A 24,668-nucleotide genomic window follows, 5' to 3' on the forward strand; every position below is an offset into this window, starting at 1 on the left:
TGGTAAGTGACAGAGCTGGAATTCAAATGCGAATCTGCCAGACACTCAAGCTTGAGTTCTTCGCTCCATCACAAACGACCTCCGGAAAGTAAGATGAGATAAGTTTGTGAGCCGAATCCCAGAAATACTTTGCCTTGGTAGTGAAGACGTTTTCCGAACGAGAGTAGAATATTGATGATTAATTTCCCAAGGAGATTTGAATGCTGGGAATGCCAGTGAGAGCACTAAATGGAAATTAGCAGCTGCATCAGCTGGGCAAGTCTTCCTCCTGAATCTTCTCGTCTCCAAGACCCAGAGGTTATTTCTGATTACATCAGCAGCTGCATAGATCCAGCTCAGGAATCCTGAAACCACATACGTGACTCACATGTCATTGTTATAACAGTAGGAAACACATTAACTTGGCTTTAAAGGGCGTTCATTGAAAAGCTGGGCTTCCAGAAACCAGTTTCTTGGTCTGTGAAGCACACAATCTAAGCCTTTCTCCTGATGACAGTGTCATAGTGGGAGGCTGTACATTATGGGACCTGACAGTTTAACAAGACTCTCTTTGCATTTGCAGACTCTGTGTTCTAGCACATTCCACTGAACTTATAGCAGGTGACTAATGAGTATTTCACCACTGTGACATTTTGAGTTGCAAGCCATAGGGATGGTCATTTGATTGAATAACACACTAAAAATGTCTTTTAAAGACTTGTATTACAAAATCATCCTGTGGAAATCATAAACAAAAGTTCTTTCAGTCCGGTTGGGGACCAACGATACTGTTGGTCTGTTACAGACATTTCTGAATGAAGGAAGGTGTCACTTCTCTTTTCCAAGTACATGCTGTTGATTCTTTTTATAGATTTTATGTGCTTTAAATCAGGGTTTTTCCACAGTTGCCTCACTGAGGTGGGTGGGGTCTCAGAAATATTCTGCGGTGTTCACATGGGAGTTGAAGACCCAGAGCATATTGGAGGGGACAGGAACTAGGGCAGGGCAGAAATGATTAGATACAATGAAACATGAGTTCATTTTCAAGTCCTACTCCTGTCCTGGCTGTATGTTCTTTGAAGAGTCACTGAGCTTCCTGGTACCTCAGTTTCCTTGTATCTAAAAGGGGGAAAACAATTTTTCTCACAGGGAGCACTGTGAGGATTAAAATAAGATGATGGATGGAAGGTGCCTGGTACATGGTAAGTGCTCAGATACGTGGATGTATTCACTTCTTTGTCTCTGTGGGAGTAGAGGACAACAGGATAAATAATGAAACAAGTTCTCCAGTCAAGACTCCAGGGGACTGCCCCGGAGCCTGGAGGAAGAAATCTGGTGGGGCCAGAGTTCCTGGAGGGGAGGGAGGGAGGAACCAGCAGCACTCCCTTGCTGAATGCTTGCCACCATGTGCCAGGGATTAGAGTGGGTGTCAGACGAAACAGGGTAAGTTCTGTTAAAAGACATGACAGTCTAACTTGCGTGGACTGGTTTGACTTAAGAGCTTTGCTCTCTGGGGCTTTTGTTCTCCTGCTTTTTTAGGTGATATTGGGAGAAGGAGAAAGAACACATGCTTTTATTCACTTGAGAAAGCGAGAGAAAACAGAAACTAACGTCGGACCCTTAAAACTCTGGTAAAAACTGAAATGGCGGCGCCTTGAGATTTTCTTGTCATGTTACTAGGTTCTTGGGTATGAAATGAGGAAGCATCAGAGGTCTAGTAGTTATTACTGGAAAATTAACTAAGAATATACCCACAAAGATAAAGACCTGATTCGATAGTTCTCTAGATTTGGGTTTGTTTACTGTAAGGAAAGTAAAAGCAGCTTGATCTCGGTATGTATTTGGTTTTGTGAGGAGCTTTATGTGAGTGATTTTGCATAAACACACACACACCGCCTTCCGAGAAGTATCAGCATCTGCACACCTGGGAGACACACTCTGCTTTGTTCATGAAAGTTCTTTATTGTCTTATAGAAAGCGATTCGACTGGTCTTGATGGACAGCTGGATAGAGAACTCTAGTGAAAGAGGGGACATGACCAAGTTCATATGCACACAGAGGGTCAGCAAACATGGCTTCGCAACAGCCTCTATAAAGCAGCTTCAAAAGATTCACTTGAACAGTGTCCATCGCAGTGTGGATGCGTGCCAAAGAGCCTGTGTGGACCTACACAGCGTTCTCTCCACTCAGAGGCCCACCCGACCCTGAGAAATCCATGAAAAGCGTGTTGACCATTTCTCACTGTGGAGACAGTACCTTAGAGGTCCAGAAAGCCTAGGGGCCAATCAGACTCCCTGGGAGGGGCAGGGGTGAATGAGTGGACATATTGATGCTCTGGCGAGACTCCCTCAGATCCCTTCTACATTTCTAGGCACTCCTTCTCTGGCTTCCGTTGCCTTCGTTTCTAACCGTTGGCTCCCTTGGGATACCGGAGCCATTATGCCCAATAGCTCAGATACAGGGTTTTTTTTAAATGTTCTGGGTGGCCCTTGGCCCATGACGAACTGTAGCGAAGAACCTGAGCCCTCAGCTCCCTTGTCTTGAACCTGGATGAACTCAGGTGTTATTTCTACTTCAGAGCCTCCTGTGCGATCAAGCCGAGGCTGGACTTTCCCTGGAACTGTACCCTTGTGTGCCTTCCTTCCCTTCCTCCTCTCCTTTCTCTTTAGCTTCTTCTGGGGACATTTGCCTAATAAATCACTTGCATTTGAATTATCATCTTAAGGTCTGCTTCTGGGGAAACTGCCTTAAGGCAATGCATTAATCCGAATGCTTCATATTGGAATGGTGTATGTATATGTGTCTGTGTGTATAATTTAAACTATTCTAAAACTCTTCTCCTGGCATAAAAGGGGCCTGTTTGGTAGGGAGATCTTAAGACTCTCCTAGGAAGGAAAAAGTTGATTCTTGCCACCCCTGTGTTGGGAGTGAGGCAGGGATCCCTGAACGGGACGACAGACTGTGGGTGGTAAGAGCGATGGCTACGAGGAGATAGGAAGAAGGTGGTGCTTTGACTCCTAGTGAATCAGGAGTGAGAAGGAGAGAGAGAGGGAAGAGAGAGAGAGACAGAGGTAGAGAAAACAAGAACACCGGCAGCCTGGACTAGTACGGGTGACGTAAAGTGTCCTGAGACCCCCTGAGCAGCTACCGTGTCAAGCATTGGCAGATGGAAGATGTCACAAGTGTCTACCTTTACAGAAGGGTGCAGCCTACAAATTTCCTTCGGAATTCCTAGGAAGTAATGGGGACCATGAGATCCTGATATTTTTCAAGAGATAGCTACTAATTTAGGAGGCATTCAGACCATATCGTGACAGGTTTCTAATAATACCAACAGTCCAAAGCAATAGTATGTTTACAGATGGAGCCGCCTCTGGGAGTCAGGGGCTCACCATCCACGGAAACACCCAGAGAGAGGAGGAGCAGCTGCCTGGCACCCGGTAGCTGAGATTCCAGCGTCAACCGGGTGGCAGAGGGAATCAGCGACGTGGTCCAGTGGCCTCCGCCTCTTTAACTTCCAGATTTATGACCGAGCCTTTGAAAGAATAAAGTTGATTTGGGCCCAGATCTTATTCATGAGAATTAAACTTCAAATATAGGACACATTTTCTTTTCAATGTGAATGCTCCCTCTGGGCTCTGAGCTGAGGTATCCAGGGCCTCGTTATGGCACGGTGACTTGAGCCCATTCTTCCTCTTGGAAAGTGTCAAAGGAGCTAAAAACTCTGGGAGATGTGGGAGGTAGGGAAGAGATCTCTCTTCACTTGGCTAGTATTATCGAAGTCGAGAAAAGGATAACTGTTGATGGAGGTTGCCAAATAGTCCAGAAGAGAAGAAGCACATAGTTTCATGGAAAATGCCTAGCTCTAAGCTCCTCTGTAGCTTTTCACAAAGCAGGGTGGCTGTGGGTCGATATCCTTGACCTTCCCTCGTAGACACGGCGGTCTGGATAAGAGAGGGTTACACGGTGTGCCAAGGACTCAATCCTTTCCCTCTCCTTTCACCCAAAATCCCACCGGGATATTCTAATCTCCTTGGAACATGCTGCATTATCTGTACTTCTAGCACAGCTCACGTTTCAAATGGCAGGGAGCGGGGCCGTCGCATTGTTTTATAGGCACAGCCAGGAGAGGAGCTCCGATTCCTTTCTCTTGGCCAGGTGCCCTCTTTGAGGGAGAAGACCTGTGGTGTATCGAGACCAGCCAAGTGCTTAAAGATTTCAGAAACTTCAAAGACAGGGGAGGGGCCAGAAACAATAAAATGGAAAATGATAAACATTCAGCTTAAAGACAAGCCGAGTTAAAATCCCTGAGAAATTACTCCGAGCAGAGTGAGGGGCTGATTCTCAGAGGCCTGTGGCAGCATTCCATGGCATTACACAACATTCCAAGAAGCAATTATTAGCTTTGTTTTAGTTGTGATTAGCACAGTTAATGACTCGTAGAGGCGGAAAGACAATGCAAGTGGGAAGGTGAGCCCACAGAAAGGGGTTGCTGCTCCAGCCCCAAACTCACCAAGGTAGGGGAACTCACCTCACCTTTCAGGGGCCTCCACCCATTTAGAAATTTCAGTTTTGAAACTATGGTATAAGGAGAGACCCGATTATTTTTAAAAGGTAAAAGCCATTCCTATGGAATGATGAGATCTGTATTATCAGAGAACTCATCACTTCCCATGGGTAAAGCTATGCCATGGGACTCTATGTCATTAGGGTGACATTTGCACAAAGACCAGGGGAGAATCAAAGTCATCAGCTGGAATGTTTAAGTGCAAAATACTGAAAGAGCTCAGCCTGACTGTCCTGAGGGACTTACATAGCTCAAGAAGCAGGAAAAAAAAGAAAAGAAATAGACAGATTTAATTCAATTCAACAACTGTACGTGAGCAGTTACTCTGTGCCTCACACTTTCCGAGGGATGTGAGGTATACCAGTGACCAGAACATAGAGCCCTTCCCTCATGCGGCTTCTGTTCTAGAGAAGGAGACAGACAAGAAATGAAAATCACAGCCATAGACAGAATGCTCTAAGTTGATAGCACTGTGGGACAGAAGAGACAGTGAGCACAGGAAGGAGTGTCAGGGGGCTTTGGAAGTGGGCTGGAGAATTAAGCAGGCGGTCCGTCTGGAGTCATTAAGATGGTGAGATCGCGCAAAGACATGAAGGAAGTGATGATGTTGGCCTACAGGTTTCGGCAGGAGTGGCAGTGCAGAAAGTGAGAAGAGTTCCTCAAAGGGCAAGGAAGCCCATGGGGGCTATGGTGGAATGAGTGATGTGGAGAGAGGATGGAGACTCAGAGAGGTAAGGGGTAGGGGACGTCCCGTCGGGTCTCTGAGGCCATTGTGAAGATACTGTTAGGGTATAATGTCGCAAACACTAAATCTCAATGCCTATGGGTCTTGAATAGCTCAGACAGGAAAAAAAAAAAAATATATATATATATATATACACACACTCACCCTGAGAGAGAGAAAAAATATCATATAGTCCCTACTACCTTCAAGAGGTCAAGTAGGAGAGATAGATAAGTGAGCATATAATAATAATAATAATAATAATAATAATAATAATATAAGAGGTAAGTAGGTAGTATAGTCATCAAAGTCTATGATATAGGGATAGAGAGCAAGGACCATGGTCCTTTCTGGAAGAGGCAGGGCAGATTTCTTAGAAGAAAAGACAGACTCACTGACTGATTAAAGTCAAGGGTAAGTCTGTCAGGCCTTACTTGACAGAGGTGTCTGTGGGGGTCACTGAGACCCTGAGGGCATAGGTAGCTTGCCCTGAGTGCTCAGCTAAACTTGGCCTCCGGTCCAGGAAACCTTCTACTAAAGCAGGTGCTTCGCCCATGCATGGAGCCAGTGGGAGTTCTGTTGAAGTGACCCTCCCCCAGCTTCCTGCTGAGGTCGTGGGACGGAGAGCTTCTGCTCAGTTTGCTGTGGGTGACATTTCCAGCTGCGCTCTGGAAGAGTGTCTCTCTCTTCCCCTTCAGTAAAATCTAGACTGGGGACATTGTTAAGATGACCCTGTGCAAATGGATTTTCCCTGCTGGTAAATCCTCAAGCAGAACAGGGAAGAGCTCATCAAACAGAATATATGTGGGTAATTTAATTAAAGATTCACTGGAAACTTAAAGTCTTCAAGGTTGGCAAACAGATTACTTAAATGTATTCTTCTTGGGGGAGTAGAAAGTTAGAAAAAGTAGAGATTAAGAAGACCTGGGGTCACATGCAGGTTCACTCACTTACTAGCTATGTGGCCATGGGACCATTTTCCTTCTCTGTTACATGAAATCGTAATCCTGGCTTTCCCGACCTCCCCGGCCTCCCAGGACTCTTCTGAGGGTCGGGGATGAGAAAGATCCAGTAAACTCAGAAGTGCTGTGCTTATGTTGCATGTGTTCCTTTCTAGAGAGGATACTTTAAAAATTTTTATGGACTTATTTGCACAATATGACACACTTCTGCAATCTTTTGAAACCACGGTATTTTGTATTAGAAATTTAAAACCTTACAAAGATTCTCTTCCAAAGCCTACATGTCACAGATGAGCAAACAGGGGGCCCATTTAAACTGTATAGCAAACTAAAGGCAAAGGTAGGCCTGGGTCCCCTGACTCATCTTTCAGATAGGTTACAGAATGTAGCTAGTAGAGCACGAGAATGAACATTCTTCCTGCTTCTGGCTGAGTCAGAGAGACAGGAAGTACCATTTCTGCCTGGGGCTCTTCCACTGGAAGCACCTTGCATTTCCTTCCATAACAAGCACTTTCACTGGTTTTCAAAGCATTTTTAAAAAAAAAATACAAGACTATTTATCAACCATCTACCGAGTATTAAACCGATGTAGATGCTTGTATGAAAATGGTTCTCTTTAAGCCTTCCAGGAACCCAGGGAATTATTTGGAACCAACCCCATTTTGCAGATGAGAAAACTGAGTCTCTGAGCTGGAGTGACTTCCCCAAGGCCACATGGTTGATTGATAACAAAGCTGGGGTTGGAGACCACCTCTGAAGGCACCATGTCCCATATCTTTCCACTTTATCAAAACTGCAGAGCTTCTGGCAGAAGCTAGAAATCTGGATTAGAAAGAACTTACTTAAAGGAAGCAATTGAAAAAATGGAATCAGACTTCATGAACAGACCTGATGAATAGAATTAATCTCACAAATTAGACTTCGGGGATGACCTGAATTTTTTTTTTTTTATGAGATTACAAAAAACAGAGCTAACAATATTTTCCACATACACAGTGAGTTTTATCCAAAGCAGTTTCACAAATATGATGTCGATGAATCATAGGTAGGATTTACGAGTGAGTCTAACATGTAGCAATGTGGGAGGGCCTATTAGAGACAGTGTCTATGTAATAACAGAAGCACAGAAATCACGACTGCTTAAATCACAAGACACTTGGCTGAGAGGATAGATTCACTGCTATTGTAAATATATCAGAGGATAAAGGAAAGAGTGAAAATTACCCAAATTTAGTTAACTAGAAGCAATCACTTGTGACACTGTAGTGTATTTTTTCCTTTCTGTCCCTGAGCGTTGCTTTTTGCAAACATTAGCTGGAATTAGACTGTACATGAATTTCTGTATTTTGATTTTTTCACTTGGTGTTATTAGTATTATTTACTATGATATAAAACATGCTTCAAAGAAGAATATTTAGTGGATAAATCATATTGCATTACTGGAATGAAAGAAAAAAATATTGAAGAAACACCCTAGAGGGGTGAATGAGAATAAAAACCAAATGTGGAAAAAGGAAAGGTGAGATGAGTTCCAGGTTTTTGAAGCAAAAGATAAGGTCTCTGTGAGAGAAGACAGAATGGGCTCTCTCATTTCAGTGATAGCCTGGGCTCCCTAATTCTAGTTAATATTCTTTTGGCCCCATTTTGGCTGGCTGCGTTAAACTGGCTGGGTATCCTAGTGCAGGGGCTGGCAAACATTTTCTGTAAAGGGCCAGAAAGTGAGTAGTTTAGGATCTGAGAGTCATATATTCTGTCTTGCAACTACTCAGCTCTGCCTGTGTAGGAGGAAAGCAGCCATAGATAATACATAAAAAAAATGAGCATGGCTGCATATCAATAAAACTTTACTTACAGAAACAGTGGACAGGATTTGGCCCTCCATAAGGACTTTTTTTTTTAAGATCAGTCTTTGGGCTGGACTTTGTGCTAGACTCTGTATAGATACAGAGAAGAATAAACATTTTGTCTTTGCCTTCAAGGAATGGGGAGAGATAAGAAAAGGAATCGTTACAATGCGGTATACTAAGGGAAGAAAACAAGGTGCATAGGAAATGCTATGAGATCAAAGAGGGGAAGCAAAGTGGCCTTCTCCGAGCAGTAAGGAGGGCTCACAAACAGCGTAATAGGTAGCCTGGATTCCAAAAACAGACTGGGTGCTCACCTATGTGTGCCCGTTCAGTTGGTTGTGTTTTAGGTTTCTTCTCCTATAGGGTTTGGGGGTGTCTCTGTGAAAACACCCAAATCCTGGCGCTGGCCCAGATCAGTAAAGTTTCCCAAGAAACTGGTGGGCCCTTTCCAGAGAAAACTTTTTTAAAACCAAGGCCCTGGCTTATTTTCCACCCTTGTTTGATCAACCTACAAAAAAGCAAACACCAGCGCTTCTTTGAAATCCTTCTGTGTTGTGTTTATTTGGTGTGTATACATGTTGTACAAGGTACTAAAGATTAAATCATGGGGAGTTGTTTTAAGATACAAATTCCACCCCCAGGTATGGGGCAACTACGGCCTCCATTCAATTCCATAATGAGTGCCTACTACGTGCAAAAGGTGGTTTTCCTGGGCTCCTGTCCAAGATAATTATCAGCCCTCAGTTTCCAGCACACCATCCATGAGCAGCTGCAGGACAATTGCCAAGGAGACGAAGGGTCCTGCCATGTTTGAAGAGGGAGCACAAGGAATGAGGAACTGGAAAGGACGGGTAGTGGTGTTGTGGGGGCAGTGACTGTTTCTCTTTTAGCAGAAATCCAGCTGAGGTGAGTGCTAATGATTCCATTTCTAGTCTTGTTAAAAGTAGTCAGTCCCTTCAGAGATTCTTGAAACAACAGTGCTGTCTAAATACCCAGTGTTTTTCACACACTTGCACATTAATTTCCCCCAGCTCTGCCTAAACCAGCTGCTAAAAAAAAAAAAAGTAGAACGATCCTAACGGATTTCTGTGAGAGCACTGATGACAGGAAGATATGAAGTTGGAGAACTGTGTTGGAGTGCTGGAAACCTTTCTCCCCAGGGGTCAGGAAGATTTGGAAATTTTACATATAATTAAAATGTGAGTAAAATACAAAAAAGATTTGGTGTTCACGTCTTCTGCTTTGAAAATTATGAATAGGGAGCATAATGTTAAAAAAAAAAAAGAGTGAATACTAACTATGTAATGAGAAGTTAAGAGACGGATGCAGAGAGGGAGAGAAGAAGTCAATGATACCGAACAGAGGTGAAGGAAAGGGGGGAAGGGAACCCGTAATCAAAATGGTAAATTTCCTGAAGATGGTGAGAGGAAGAGAGTAAAGGTTGAATGACAGAATCAACTCTTAGTAAAAAAAGAAAAAGGAGGCAGAAGGAAGAGGAAGCGATAGAAAAAGAATTACGGTCATAAAACTTCACAGGAAATGACCATCGAGAATCTCCACAGGTAAAATGAAGGTCGACCATTTTCAGCTCTTCACGCTCTCATCCTTGATACTCCAGAGGCTCTAATCTTGATGGAACTGCCCCAGCAGCCCAACCGGGGTGCGGGTTTATGCTGGGTTGCTGTGGCATTTCTCAGAACGACATTACTTCAGATGTTGACACGGAGGCAGCTCTCCCAAGTGGACTGGTGATGGGCCCATACCCCTAGGTTATTGGCTATCGCTTAACATTCTTCATATGCCTTGTATAAAAAAGGAGTGAGACGCTAAAACCCAGAAGTTAGGTTGAGCTGAAGAGTGGGCATTTTAAAGCATTTTTCAACAAAGATAAAAGTCTCCCTTTGTATGGAGAAAAACTACATTGGAGCGAGGAAGATAACTGCCTCTGAGTCAGCACATCCTTATTGAGCAGCTGTAGCGTGCCAAGCACTGCATTTGTCTCTTTGCACACACGTCATCTCATCTAATCTCTAAAACAATGCTGTGAAGTAGTTAGTATTACCTTCATTTTCTTGGCAAGGAGACTGAAACTCAGGGAGCTTGTATGTGATTTGTCCAAGGATCTACAGCTACTAAGCAGCAGGGTTGGGGTGGTGCCCGACACGGAAGTCCAAGTGTTGTCAACCATCTCAGCATCACTAACCTCTTGGGTCTGCTACCAGTTCACCCGGAGAGAACTTGGCTCAAGGGCCCACTGGATGAGGGATTCTCAGGGGACATTTAGTAATACCTGAAGATATTTTTGGTGTCACAACTGGCTGGGGGGGGAGGCGCTACTGGCATCTAGGGGATAGAAGACAGGGATGCTACTGAACATCAGTGCCCAGGACAGCCTCCACAGCAAAGAATTATCTGTTGCCCAGTGTCAGTAGTGCCAAGTCAGAACCCTGAACAAGATAGAGGGTGTGGCCAGAAACGAGGTCCTAAAAGATGGTCTGTTACAAGAACACTCAGACTGCATGAAATGCAGTAACCTTGAAGTAACCTGGAGGCCTTTCAGAGGAGAAAAAAGTGGGAAAGTCACCTCTGTTCTTTGTTTGTTGCATAAATATAAGACTTTTGGTCCTGCAATCCCCAATAAGTTCCCTGTAATAGAGTGTATTAGGAACAAAATAGAAAATGCTGACCAAAATAATGCTGAAATGTTTCTTTGGCTACCACCGTTTTAGGCCTGTTGATCTGCAGAAAATCTCAAATCTCCACAACAGTGACTGGATTATTCTCCCCGTCTCCCTGCCTGGCTTCCTGGAATTAATTCTCCACCCATTATCTTTCTAAAACCCAGGCAAGGTCATGCCAACGCTAACCCCTTTCGGGGCTCGTTCCTGGGCCCAAAATCAAGATGGGGCATCCTGTCTAGCCTTGGAGCTTCTCTGATGATGCCCCAAACCGACTCTCTTGGCTTTATTTCCAACATCTCTCCTTTCCAAACATTCCCTACATTCTGACCAAACTACAATACTTACTCTTATGGCTTGGTGATGGATGGGTCATAACCTATAATTTCTTGCCTATGTCATTGGCTAAAGCAATTCCTTTTTCTTGGAATGCACTTTGATTTGTCAGTCATGATCAGTCCTACTTAGAGTACAGCTCAAAGGCTACCTCCCCATCAAATTGTTCTCTGAATTCTCAAATTACAAATAAATTATTTTACCTCTGAAATCCCATAGACATATTTCTACCTCCAAATTTAACTCTATGTGCCTATATGCAAAATTACATGTGAAATAAATAATATGTAATATATGGGTATTATACAATATGTCATATGTGTTAGAGTAATCAAAATAGTTTTGGTATTGATGCAAAAACATCAATTTAACTCAGTGGAAGAGAACAGAGAACCTAGAAATTAACTCAAGGATATAATTTACTCTGAATTTAGTATATCATAAAAGGGACATGTTAAGTCAGCAACTGACTATTCATTAAATGCATACAGCACTTTATACCACTTCAAAAATAAACTCAGATGGATTAAAAACCTAAATATTTCAAAAACATTATAATACTATTTAAGAAAATATATTCTTGGGATAGGCAAGTCTTAAGCATAAAAAAGGGGGGGAAAGGACAAAAAAACAATAAATATGACAATTTAAATTAGAATTTTTTTCATTGGAAAAAGAATCTGAACAAGATTAAAAGATAGAAAACATACTGGGAAAAAATATTTGTTACATAGGACACAAAGGGTTAGTATAAGTAATATGCAAAGAGCTTCAGCTGTTCAATAAATTACAAATGATCCAAAAAAAAATAGGTAAATGACAAAAGAAGGTAGTTCACAGACTAGAAAATACAAATGGCTATTGAACACAGGAAAAGATGGTGATCTTCACTAGTAATCAGCAAAACAGAAAGCCATCTATCATATCCCTCTTTAAGCCCATATAGTTTGTAAAACATGAAAAATACTAAAAACATCAAGTTATGGTAAGGGTGGGAAGAAGCAACAACTCTTATTATGAATATAATTGATAATGCTTGTTTTCAATAGATAGTAATTTATTAAGATTTACTAAAATGCAAAAGGCGTAGTCTCTTTGGCCTAGCAATATCATTCTAGGAGAGAATCTTTCAGAAGTTTATATACATATATTTAACTGGATAAATTATAACTTTTACAATTTTGTAAATGATAAAATCCATATTTAAAAAGACCATTGTAACAGCTACCATCTGCTAATCATCTACTTTCAAAGTATCATGACAATTTTCCTAAATATTATTCTGTAATATGGATAATATTCATAAACGACCTGCTAACCATAGGCATTGTGTCATATTACAGATCAAGAAACTGAGTTTCAGAAAGCTGAAGCATTTGCTCTCTGGGAATATGAAGAGGAAGACTTGGACCCAGATTGGAACATGATTTACCTCATGGCAAAGCCAACACCTTTGATGCAAGAGAGAATGAGAATATTTGGTGTGAGGAGGGTGCTCTGGCACCAGGTGGGCAGAAGTCCACGAACCAGTCAAGGGTGGCAGAGCTAGGGAGAGGTACAGGTATGATCCTTAGAAAGCACCAAGGCCAAAAGTGGAGTAGTGTGCCATATGAGCCCTCCCTAGTGAGAGACATTGTACCTGTAGTGGCCATGTGGTGGGGAGATATGGGTCATAGAGTTTTAAAGGCACCAAGTCAAGGTTAAGAGATCGCTCTCTGGAAGAAGTAGCTAATTTGTCCTGGGGTGGGGAGAGGGGTTGAAATGGACAGAAGTTTTGGGGAGGCAAAATTCAACTTAATTAAAAAAAAAAAAGATGGATGTATGGATGGACAGTCAGATAGAGCACTAGACAGCTGGATAGGCATTTTTTTCTTAACATCCATACGATTCTGGAAGAAAAATTGAAAGTCTGGACTGACTGGCTAAGAAGGGCAATCCCTGTTACTGGAGAAGTCCTATCTTGTTCGGAGATGCTGTATGAAAAACTGAAAAACTGAAGCATGACCTTGCAGGTAACCCTGTGTCCACAGTCTTAATGAATAGAAGAGTGGGATATTCTTGCTCGTGAAAATAAGCTGGTACAAAATGCTGCTTTGTTTTTTCCTGCCTTGTATTCTTCTCCCCATCTCCCTTCTTCATTTGGGGAACTCCTTTTCCTCCACTGGATACAGTCCTGGTAAACCCATCAAGATGCCCCCATCTCTCCTAAACCTCATGAAGCCAATCCTGGAATTTGAATCTTAAGCAGAGTCACATGAGGACTGAATAAAATGGTTAAGAGTCACCCAAAAGATAGTGACTTGAAAAGTCTGTTTAGTTATCTAGCCTGTTGCCTGGAGTGTTTCAAGAGCATGTCTGATTGTATATCTGAGCAATTCTCTCATTCCAGTAAATTCCATGTTTGACTTACATTGGCCTCAGTTGGTTTCTGTAGCATCTTACCAAAGAACTTAACCAATACAAGAGGATTTACAAGTTAGTAGTGCCCAGAATTGGTCATTCATTCATTCAGAACCTGAGAGATGTTAGGTTCTGTTCTTGTCCCTGGGGATATAGTGCCTAATGATCCTAGGCTTATGAAGAAAAGAAAAGAGAAAAAAAAAACAAAAAAACAAGCCCAAGAAGCTGAAGGAGTCAATCAATGAGGTCCATAACCTACCTTGGAGGGGGGGGTATGAGGAAATACTTCCTAGAGGAATTGACACTTAAATTGTGTCAAGGAATAAGCCTGCTCCATCCCTGCTTCTTTCTCCATCTTACTACTATTTCTACATTCCCAAGTACATTTCCATCAGCTACTCAGTGACACTGAACTTGTATTCATAAAAGCACTGGTGAGGATAAAGGAGTTAAACAGATTTTCATGGGAAAGCTCGGGGAGGTACACGTTCAAAAAGTTTCTTTGGGAAAATGGTTCGAGTTTCAAAAAAGTAACCAAAAAATTAACTCCTGGCATCCAGCCCAATTCTGATTTAGTGAGGCAGGAGTCACTGTGTAATTGCAAACTCTTTTATAACAAAGATAACTGAATCATAAAGTAGAAAGCACACTGGTAAAAAATTACAGCTATGACACAAATATGGCCACGAGGAGTAGCTTTGTCTCAATAATGTGGAGAAGGGTGTGGTTCCTCCTTGACTCCAAGGTTGCCCATCCTGCACGTTTCATACATTGTATATCTGTGTCTCATTAATTATGACTTTCCAGTTTCTGAAATTCCATGACACAGTGGGAGATTTATGCGCGTACTTGTATTTATACACACAGTTATTAAAAGGAAGTGGGGTTCCGGGCAGGCCTTTTGAATGATGATGTTAAACTGTAATACAACTTATTTGAGTGAATATTTATTAAGCACATTCTTTATGTCATGCCCTATTGCTACCATCAGTGGCTACAAAAATGAAAAGGGCATTCAGCCTTTGAGAAACTTGGTCTAGTGGGGAAGAGGAGTTACCGATGGATTGAAATGAACTCAGGACTATGAGAACATGAGAGAGAATACAATTCATTTTGATGAGGATACCAAGAAAGCTTCATGGGGGAAGTGACATTTGAGAAAGATCTTCAAGGGTATGGAGAAGGATAACGAAGGCAAAAGGCAAAGATCCATGGAAGTGAATGAGCTCAGGGGACTAGTCTGAGCCCTGTGTGTGATGCCAAGAGAGAGGGAGTCAGGGGGCTTTCTCTGTACGTGTGACTGGTTCTCTTGCTCTACTCTGTTATGAGATGGTCACCGTCATGCTCAGCATGGTCTGAGAAACGGGCTAATGCTTCACTCCTTTCTTACATAAGAGCACATCTTCACTCGCCAATGGCGATCCATTTGATAAGTTGAAAATGTTTATAGTCTTTCAATAAACATCCTCCAGATACACTGCAACATGAGCTTTCAGAATATTCTTCTCCAGGCCCAGTGACAATTTTACGTTAAGCTCACTTAGGTGATGGCTAGACTTCTACCTGTTTGGGAAAGATAGCTGTCAGACCATGAAGGCAACAGTGTTTGTGACGCCTCCTTCATTTGAGGGCCACTGATTTGGAATTTCAGATTATAGAGAGTGGCTGAAGATTCTATTTTGCTTTATCTATGAGAAAAAAATATTAATAAGCAAATAAATGATAGCGAGCACAATGATTAGGTTGATCTTTTACCTGATTGGGGAAGAAGCTTTTCCAACAGCCGAAGGAACTATTTCCAAACAATTACATAAGAGTCAATGTACTTGTTTTCAATTCTTATCCATCCATTAAGCTGGTGCATGGAGGACTCTTTATAGCATGAACTCTAGTGCCTGTAGCTAACATGTATACTCATCTCGGTCCCCACAGACTTACCTAGGGACTCTCCATGGCATGTCACGCTACCTTGTGCTGGGAACACACAAGAGCATTTCTCTATTCTCTTACGATTTCTATTAGAGTAGAACTTAGGTCTGGTTTGCCTGTGCTAGAACTCTAAGTTATTCTGTAATTTGTTTATGTAGCATTGTGAAATAACTATTTTGATGCATAGAGCTCTCTGAAATAGACCCATTTCGTAATCATTGTAAGTTTGTACTCCTTCAGTTAACTTTTTAAATGAAGATTTTATTTATTTATTTAGAGGGAGCACAAGTGGGAGGGGGGCAAGCAGAGGGAGACAGAGAGAAAGAATCTCCAGCACATTCGGAGCTGAGCACAGAGCCCCAGGGGGGGCTCAATCTCAAGACCCTGAGATCACGACCTGAGCAGAAACCAAGAGTTGGATGCTTAATTGACTGAGTCATCCAAGCACCCCTTTTAATTTTTTTTTCCTACCCCACCATCCAATTGCTCCAAATTAATGGCCCCCCTTCAGCCGTTAAGAGGTTCCGAGTTGAAAGTGTTTCCCAGGATGAATCCCTCATCATCATAATACTGCTTTTCTGGCTAAAAACATTTTTTTGAAAAAAATTGATGTGGTTTATAATTGAGATTTGAAGATTCTCCACTTTGCCAACAAGGAGCTGCATGAATGACTTTGGACAAGGTATTTATCCTCTTTGAGTTTCATTCTTCTCAGTTGCTAAGTGGCAACCGGTTTGCCTTCACTGTAGGATTGTAATAAAGATGAAGACGACAGAGATGACTGTGAAACGTCAGATACAGGAAAGTTATTAGTTACTATCATTAGACATTAAACCAGATCTTGGGCCTTGAGTCTCAGGTAGTGTTCCATTGGAAGAAAAGCACTGGGTCTTAAGATGTTAGTTTCATTTATTTAGCAAGCATAACCGAGGCTCATATCAGGCCCTGGGAACAGAAAAAAATGTGAACAAACCCAGTCTCTTAAAACTCTGTGGGATCAGCAATTATCTAAGCCAATTACTGCAAAATATTGTGGTAAAGCATGCAAAAGCGGTGTATTTTCAAAGTACTGGGAGCACAAACAAACCCCTTGTTCTGGCAAAGGAACTGGAAAATGCTAGAGGAATGATGTCTGAGATGAGTCTTGAAAATGCAAGAATTTCCTAGGTGTAGGAGGCAGAATAATGTTCTCCTCCCCCAGAAGATGTCTATGTCCTGATCCCTAGCCTCACAGAGAAGAAAAGGGACTTTGTGCATGTGACTAAGATTAAGGACCTCAGGTGGGGAGATTGGTCTGGATTTTGCACATGAGCCCCGTCTTGTCACAGGAGTCCTTAAAAATGGAGAATCTTCCTTTCCTTACTATGGTCCAAGGGAGAAGTGGAGACAAAGATATGGTCAGAGAAATATGGTGGGAGGACCCAAAGTTACTGTTGCTGTCTTTGAAGATGTAGGAAGGGGCCGTGAGCCAAGGGATGCTGACGGCTTCGGAAAGGTGAGGAAAGGGATCCTACCCTAGATGCCCCCCATGGAGGCATGCAGCCTTGTGCTGGACTTCTGACCTCCAAAACAGTAAGGTAATAAATGTGTGTTTTTTTTTTTCCACTTGCTAAGCTTGTGGTAATTTGTTGCAACAATAGCAAACTTGCAACATGGGAAAGGTTTACCAAAATGGAAGCCTGAGCAAAGGCCCCAAGGCATAGGAGAGTCTGGAGTTCCTGGTAACTTCCAGTAACGGCAAGTGGGTCCACATGGCTCGAATGCAAATTGTATTCCAGATGGGAGAAGGGCTGGAGAGAAGCGGGCGCTGGGTGAGAGCACCCATGGTGACAGAAGGCAGCAACCTCGTAATTACAGTCAGGTTGGCTGGGCACCCAGTGTGCGCCCGTTCACAGCTCAGTGTTTTACGTGTATTAACTCTAAAACTTGAAACCATCCTACAAGAGAGTGACCATCATGATCTCAGAAACCAGGTCCTCTAGAATTCTAATAACTCACCAATGCCAATGCGAAAGCTTAGGGGCAAGGTAGCATTCAAACCCACGCCCCCACCGCTGTCCCGAACACCACATCCTAAAGGGCAGGTCCGAGGCCCGCTAGAGTGTAGATCGCAGAAGAGCATCAGAGCCAGGGCTGGGGGAACACGGGGGCCAGAAACAGGACTTCACTTCCCTATTATGTGTCCGCACTCTCTCTGCCCACTTACGGTTTATTGTGGAGATTCAGCAACATGGGAGCAGAGCAGAAACTGGAAAAGGCCACAGGGAAAGAAGGGAGTGGAGGAAAAGGAAAGCGGGCCAGAGAGAGATTTCTCAAGGATGGGCAAATCTGCACATGTTTCCAGTGAAATTTGCTGTCCTTATTTCACAACTCCTGGCACCTCTGTCCTTTCTGCATTTTGACAAGAATCAGGAACTCCTGCTTTTGTCCACACTTCCTGTCGGTCAGTCAGTTGGCCTGTGCCTGTGTGTGTGTGTGTGTGTGTGTGGGCCTGTGCACTTAATTCTTAAAGACCAAAATGTTTGCAGATATATACTGCAACAGGGTTAGATCATTTTGAAAGAAGCAGTGTCATTTTGTCTTCCCCTGGACCCCATGAGAGGTCCCATTCGGACGCCCACCACACCACACGCGCAGACGAATTCCCACAGGGCAACGGTCTTCTCCATGCTCCTCGCACCTGTCTGCTCAGTGCTCTCCTCAGTGAGCAAGCGGATACATGAATGAATAAACGAATCCTTCTAGAAGCCCACTTCTGGAGCTGCCGATGAACCTGGAGCTCTATAGTAACACTGAAACCGCCTCTCCAAGCCCGGGAGCGCTCTTTCACCTTCACAAAGAAAAATCGTGCTTCTGGAGTCAGAGAGTCGGGTCAGACTGCTCTCTGTCCTTCAGCAATTTGTGGAAGTTGTTCAGCCTTTCTGAGCTTCAGTCCTCCATCTCCAGCCTGTACCCAGGGACGCTCCCTGGCATTTGCCAGAACCTTTTACTAAATACCATCTCTCCAAGAGCTTGCCAGAGAGCACTGTTTGAATATCTCTGCTACAAGGACGAGTTGGAAAGCTCTCCCTATTCCAGGCTCCCGTGGGCATCAAGCCTCTGGTATTCTGCCACATACCCTAGATGCAGAAACTGCTTGAGATGCTCTCCTCCTCCTCCCAGTCCCAGTGTGTGGGTTGCTTTCCATGCTAAGCGATTCTCCAACACCAGTTTGCAGTCTTGTAATTCAACTCAGTTCTCACACCGTTTACCTGGAAATGGCACCAGACCCCACAGGCAAAGGGCTTGGTCCTACAAGAGTGCTCCTCGCCATTCAAACACCAATCGCAAGTCCAGATTGTCACCAGTCCTTCCTACTGACTGGCTACGGATCAGAGGTTGCAAGAACCCCCTCCTTGCATTCGATTAATTAGCTAGAGTGCTGGAAGAACTCAGAGAAAGATGACCACTTTGTTACAGAATGAAACAGCTCAGGAGCATCCAGATGAAGAAATGGGTAGGACAAGGTGTGCGGGAAGGGACACAAGGCTGCCATGTCCTCTTAGAGCATGACCTTCTCAACACCTTCATGTGGCCACCAACCAGGAGGCTCTCCGAACCCCCACCGCTGGAGTTTTGCACAGGCGCGCTCATTGCCTAGGCACGCTTGATTAAATCACCGGCCACAGGTGATTGGACCCAGTCTCCAGCCCTTCACTCCGCAGAGGTCCAGGGAGGGTGGGAGTGAAAGTTCCAACCCTCTAATCGCATAGTGGGCTCCTCTGGTGATCAGTTCCCATCCTTACCCGACAGGGGCGGTCCAAAAGTCGCTTCATTAACATAATGAAAGGCACCTCTACTGCTTTCAACAATTAGGAAATTGCAAGGGTTTTAGGAGTTCCAAGCCAGGAAAGGGAATGGAGACCAAATAGGTATTTATTTTAAACCACAGTATTACAGATGCACTCAGGAGTTTGTCCTTTGCAGTGTCACTATCCCTGGACACTACTCATCTCATTTTGAGATTCTCCTTTTGACACTACTCATCTCATTACTTATTTTGGAGAAGGAAAGGCAAAAGTACCCTTTCTTTTCCACTGTCTCACAAATGACACAGTGGTCCTGAGCGATTCCCAGGCTTGGTGCCCCTTATGTGTACAACACTTTACAGTTTACAGATGCGTTCACAGTCTTAACTTCCTTTGATCTTCCCCCAGATGCTGTCCGGATAACAGGAAAAACATCGTTATCACATTCCCCATTTCACCAGAGAAAACCGAGGCTCGGCATTGGACTTTGAGTTGTCTCCTCTCACCAAATCAAGCACAAAATCAGACAAAGATACTCTACCTGCTTCGGGCTCTGTGCTGTGCATTTCATTTACAGACAGGCCTGTTGGTGGACTTTTACTCCCAAATAATGCAGTTGGGATGGGAACCGTAGCTCAGGGGATGTGAAAAATGAAAAAATGAAAAGCGCCCAAGTCTAGACTGACGCAACCAGAAGGCAAGTGAAGCAAGACGGTCCATTTTGACTCTCCCCAAATCCGCAGTCTTCACCCAAGCTGTTCTAGATCTATTTGTTGACAGAAGTTCCAGAAAACAGAGAGACATGGCCGCTCTTTGTTTGCACGACAGAAAGAATTTATCCTGTGTAATAATTCCTGCCATGGCTGGAATCTGGGGTTAAAATCTCCTCCCATTTGGAGCTGCCCAGTGGCTTTTCTGGGATATATGTGTTCGGTGTGGGAGGGCAGATGGGGACTCCTTCCCTAAGCCCCAGTTTTTCATGCCTGAAACCACAGACTTCTTTGCAGGAATTCCTGGGACCCTGGAAAGGACTTCTTTTTCCAGTTCGAACTACTGGAGGATTTGGGCTGCTTTTCTAGGTCATGCCTAAGCCCAAAGACAGAGAGACAGAGACAGAGAAAATCCATCCCTTTGGGGAGTTCTGAACAGCTGCCTGATTCGTTGTTTGCTGATAGTCAGTAGTCCTTCAGAAGCACCACTCAGGTCTGAGAGACGCTCAGCTTTCCTATGTCCCGTGGCCACAGCCCACCTAGAAAGCCGGGTCTGGGGGATGCAGGAATCTACAACACTCCGGCTGCCCCTGATGTGATCCTCGAGGAGAGATTTGCCAGGTGGATGCCAATACAGACCGCCTGAGCGCCTGACCCCACAGTGGCCAATAACAGAGACAGCTAGTGCAGAAGAACCAGGGAGAAAGATCAGCTGCTGGGGCGGGGGGGGCAGTCTGGGGCTCCCTGGGCAGGTGCAGGTCGGCTGCCCACACGTTCCCTGGGCGTCAGTGACGTCACCGCGCCACTTCTCAAACATCAAGAGGGAGGTCAAGACTGAGCACAACAAAACTCACCTCTTATTTTCAGTTCCAAAAGCCCCTGAAGGCTGGAACACTGCAATGCCCCCAGTTTTTACCCCTTGGCGAAAACCATACTAGCAGGTTTAGAAAATCTCTTATTGTCTGTAGAAACTGTGAAAGAACGTCCAGTTGGTGGCTATTTCTAAATGGGCTCCTACGCTACGGAGGCAGCCTCCAGAGACCTCGAAGCTGCCACATGCCAATTAGGAACTGACCAGAAGCACATTTCTTAATCGTCTGAAGAAGTAAGAACTGATACAAAGGTTCCAATCAAACCCTCAACAGTTAAGCATCAGTCGGTAAAGCCTCCACAATGCAAGGCGCTCCTGTAGCTCTTCTCCCACTTGAGGTTGCTGGCCCCTCCCCCTGCCCCCACCCCCCCGCCTGTGGGGACCAGGACAGGGAGGGAGGAAGAAAGTGTGAGTCCTCGTTGATCCTCCCCCCCCCCCCGGGCTGCTGTGTGCCTCCAACAAGAGCTGGAGTCCATCAGCTCCACACCGCTCTGCAAAGGCTCGTTATCAGCAGTGCATGCTTCTGTCCACTTCCACGCCCAGACTGGAATGTCTTCTCTCATCTCCCCAGCCTGGGTGAACCACCTCTATAACGTCGTGTTCCTCTCCAGCACAGCGCTGTTCTCATTGCATCATCACTGTTCCCCCACCCGAGGGAAGACAGCATCACGTACTGATCCTCTGAGCCACAGCGCCCGGGAAGGGTGGGAGCACGAGGTGTTTGACAAAGACAAAGGTGAAGGAAAGAGCAAAGGAAACATGGAAACGTGAAGGGACCCTCCTGTTTCCTAGTCCAGGGGGGTCGAGTGGGTCAGTCTGAGCTTCCCAAGCCCGGGAGCCTTGTTCTCATCAGCCTTGGTCCCTGGAGATCCAGCCACCCTTCACTGGGGAAGGCCCTCGGGCATCAACATCACCGTGGAAAAGGGGCTTGTTCCTGCAAACTCCCTCACGTTCACAACATGGAGACAGATTACTCTCCAGGGGTATCCCTTTCTGTTTTAGTCAATCTGGGGGCTCTGCTGGAAATCCAGCAGGTGAACAGGACTAGGTAAGGTTGTTGGGATGGAAGACAACCTTGGCATTGACTTAAGATAGTGGTGTGCTGGAGTCAGCTCAGAGTGGGGGTAGAGAGAGACGGGGACAGAGAGAGAGAGAGAGAGAGAGAGATTTGGCAGATTCCCAGGAATTTTGCTAGGCAGTTGATGTCATGGTGATATCTTGACATTGACTGCGGTAGGCAGTATTGACCCCACAAAAACTGGTCACTGCTCTGAGACCTTTTCTTTCCTTCCAGAGAGCTGGTTGTTCAATATTTGCCAACACACCCTTGACTTGAGGTTGCATTCAAGGGTCGGACTCACAATATCACTGGTGCTTTCTAAACTGTACTCTTTTCTCCTCCTCCCAAGGTGCTTTTGAATTCTGCCCCATCTGCTCTTTGTGTGTACTTCTGGAGAAATTCTAGTCTTACGTTCACAGAGGTCAAAGCAATCGATTGTTGATTTATACAAAGCCTTTGCATTGTTTGAAGTGATTTCACACACAGTTCCTCATTTTGATCTGTCCCACAAACCCTGAGAAAGGCAGAGTTCATACTCTTATTTCCAATCTGCGGATGGGAAACCTATGGTTCTGAGCGGATGCATGGGAACGGTGGGGCAAGGTGAGGGAGAGGACCCGGCCGGGGATTTTCCCACCACTTTGGTGGCTCCTGAAGTCGCTAGACAAAGCAGCCACTATTCCTAGGACAGACTGTGGCCAGGGAGAGCCAAACTGCAGTGCGAGCAGAAACAGCTTTTATGTGGTTTGGGGCTGCATTCTGTGATTCTTTATGTAGAAGCAAATTGTCCTTTTAATTATTGTGTGGGATGCACTAAAGTAGAGGCACATTCCTTGAGCCACGGGCAGCAGCCAGAATGGCCCAGGTGTTCTGCCTGAAGATCGGCCAAGTTTCAAACTTGATGCTTATAATTGGGAGTGGTATGGGTTTCTACGCAGAAAGTTTTGTTTTTTCTACTAAGCCTTTGGAATATTGTAAGTGGGGAGCAAAATGGACTCCCCACGCCATTCACAGCAGATGCGATCCTGAGAAAGAGTTGGGGATAAGGTGGTGGGCAACAGGGAGCAGCGACTGAGACATTAAGGGACCCAATCCTGCCCCCCCTGGATCCATCTCAGCTCTGGAAACATTGTCACTGTTGCCAAAGGGTAAGCTCACTTGGTTGAATGGCTGGGACTTATTTTTTTGAAAACACCCTCCCATATTCTCATGTAAGTTTGATGCAGGGAAGCGTGATAGTCTACATAGCATGGGGGTTTCCAGACAAGCAAAGCAAAGAAAAAGTCAGCCCCCTATCATGTATTCCTCTTTGTCCTTCCACCTTAGGGCCCCAGTGATCCTTGTGCACTTGCTGCTGCACACGAATGACCTCCCAGCGAGGTGTGATCTCACTCTCCTGGAGGACAGGTGAGCCCCACAAGTCCTAGAGCAGGTGCAGCTGTCTTCTCAGGGTCCCTTCCCTTCTTTTTTTTCAATGTCACTCAACTTGTTCATTAGGAAACTTCTGTTCCTTCTTGTCATGCTGTATTTGTGGGACTGAGAGCCAGTCTTGGTGGAACTTTTAAGTGACATCTTCTCTCGTCTCTTGGCCAAAAGGAGAGATGGGTCAAGAGACCCCTGACCCATTTCCATCACTCAGACTCTTGCAGAAATTCTGAATGCCATTCCACAGGGGGGATCGATGGGCATTCGCTTTTCCCGGGGGCTGAGACAGGAGGTGCCCACCCACAGGTTCCTGAAACCTTGGTCTGCCAGGCTGCCATGGATCCTGGCTTATTTGTGGACTGACTATCCTTCCTGTGAACTCACTTGTACTTTTCCAATAAATTCTTTTTTAGTTTGTTTTTTCTTGAGTTGGCCAGTTGATCTGTTGTTCTAGTTTAATTGGTAGAGTCCCAAATAAATGAAAATCTTATCTGCTGAGGCAGGGGGCTCTAGGCACAGACCGCTGGCATCTCCAGGCAGGTCTGAGCAATGGCACCTCCCCACTGAGCTACAATAAAGCAAAGGCAGTGTTATGGGGAGCTGACCAAAAACCTGAAAACAGTGTAAACCTGTGGGTTATAAAGGACCAAGACTTTTTCTGAGATTGAATGAGCACAAACTGGGAATTGTATCTCTCACCCCAATTTGCTTCTAAGCTCATTCAGCTCTGATACAGTGGAACTGGGGCTGACCTACAGATCCTGAAACTAATCTATGATGTCATCACGCTGCTCTTTTCACTTATTTATTAACTATAAACTGAGCACCTTCTCTGTGCCGGGAACTGGGTAGGATACACTCTTGCCCTCAGGTGACACGGTTAGAATTGTGTCTGAGGAAAAACAGCCCAGGCTGGGGGCACGGAGACTCTTGGGGTGTGTTGTCCTGTCACCGAACAATCAGGGCTCCAGCAGAAGGGGGAGAAGCTCACGTGACCCAGTTTCCTGACTTAGGTGACTGTGGTCCCTAAGATAATCATGGGCCACCATTCTCCCCCCACTGTGGTGGTTGGTTTGACAGGAATTGGGCTCTGAAGGTTCAGAAGTCAATGCCTCTTTATTTTTTCAGGAGAGCTGCATTTCTCCTGGACCCCCAGGAAGAATGCCTCCCCCCGCAACCCGAGCACTCAGAGACCACACAGCAGACCTCCCTAACACCTGCTTTTCTCATAGTCCTGTACTTCTCGAGACCACAAGAAGTGCACACAGCAGGAAACTGCTTAGCAACTGCACGTAGGAAATGAGGATTCCAAAATATTACTGTGAGTTTCTTCCTCCCTACTTTGTTCTCCTGTGCTGTTTTCAGTTCTTCACAACTCAGGCACTGGTCCAT

At 44.7% G+C, this 24,668-nt stretch overlaps 1 long non-coding RNA gene across 1 annotated transcript; it reads left to right on the forward strand.

The window, feature by feature from the left end:
* Window positions 1-1,308: 1,308 nt before the first annotated feature.
* Window positions 1,309-24,437, forward strand: LOC116869485. Its single transcript, XR_004383045.1, has 3 exons — window positions 1,309-1,422; window positions 5,165-5,277; window positions 24,405-24,437. It is a non-coding gene; the product is annotated as an uncharacterized LOC116869485 (long non-coding RNA).
* Window positions 24,438-24,668: the final 231 nt, after the last annotated feature.

Source organism: Lontra canadensis, unplaced genomic scaffold, assembly GCF_010015895.1.
Source record: "Lontra canadensis isolate GAN:19392208 unplaced genomic scaffold, GSC_riverotter_1.0 scaffold19, whole genome shotgun sequence".
NCBI lineage: Eukaryota > Metazoa > Chordata > Mammalia > Carnivora > Mustelidae > Lontra > Lontra canadensis.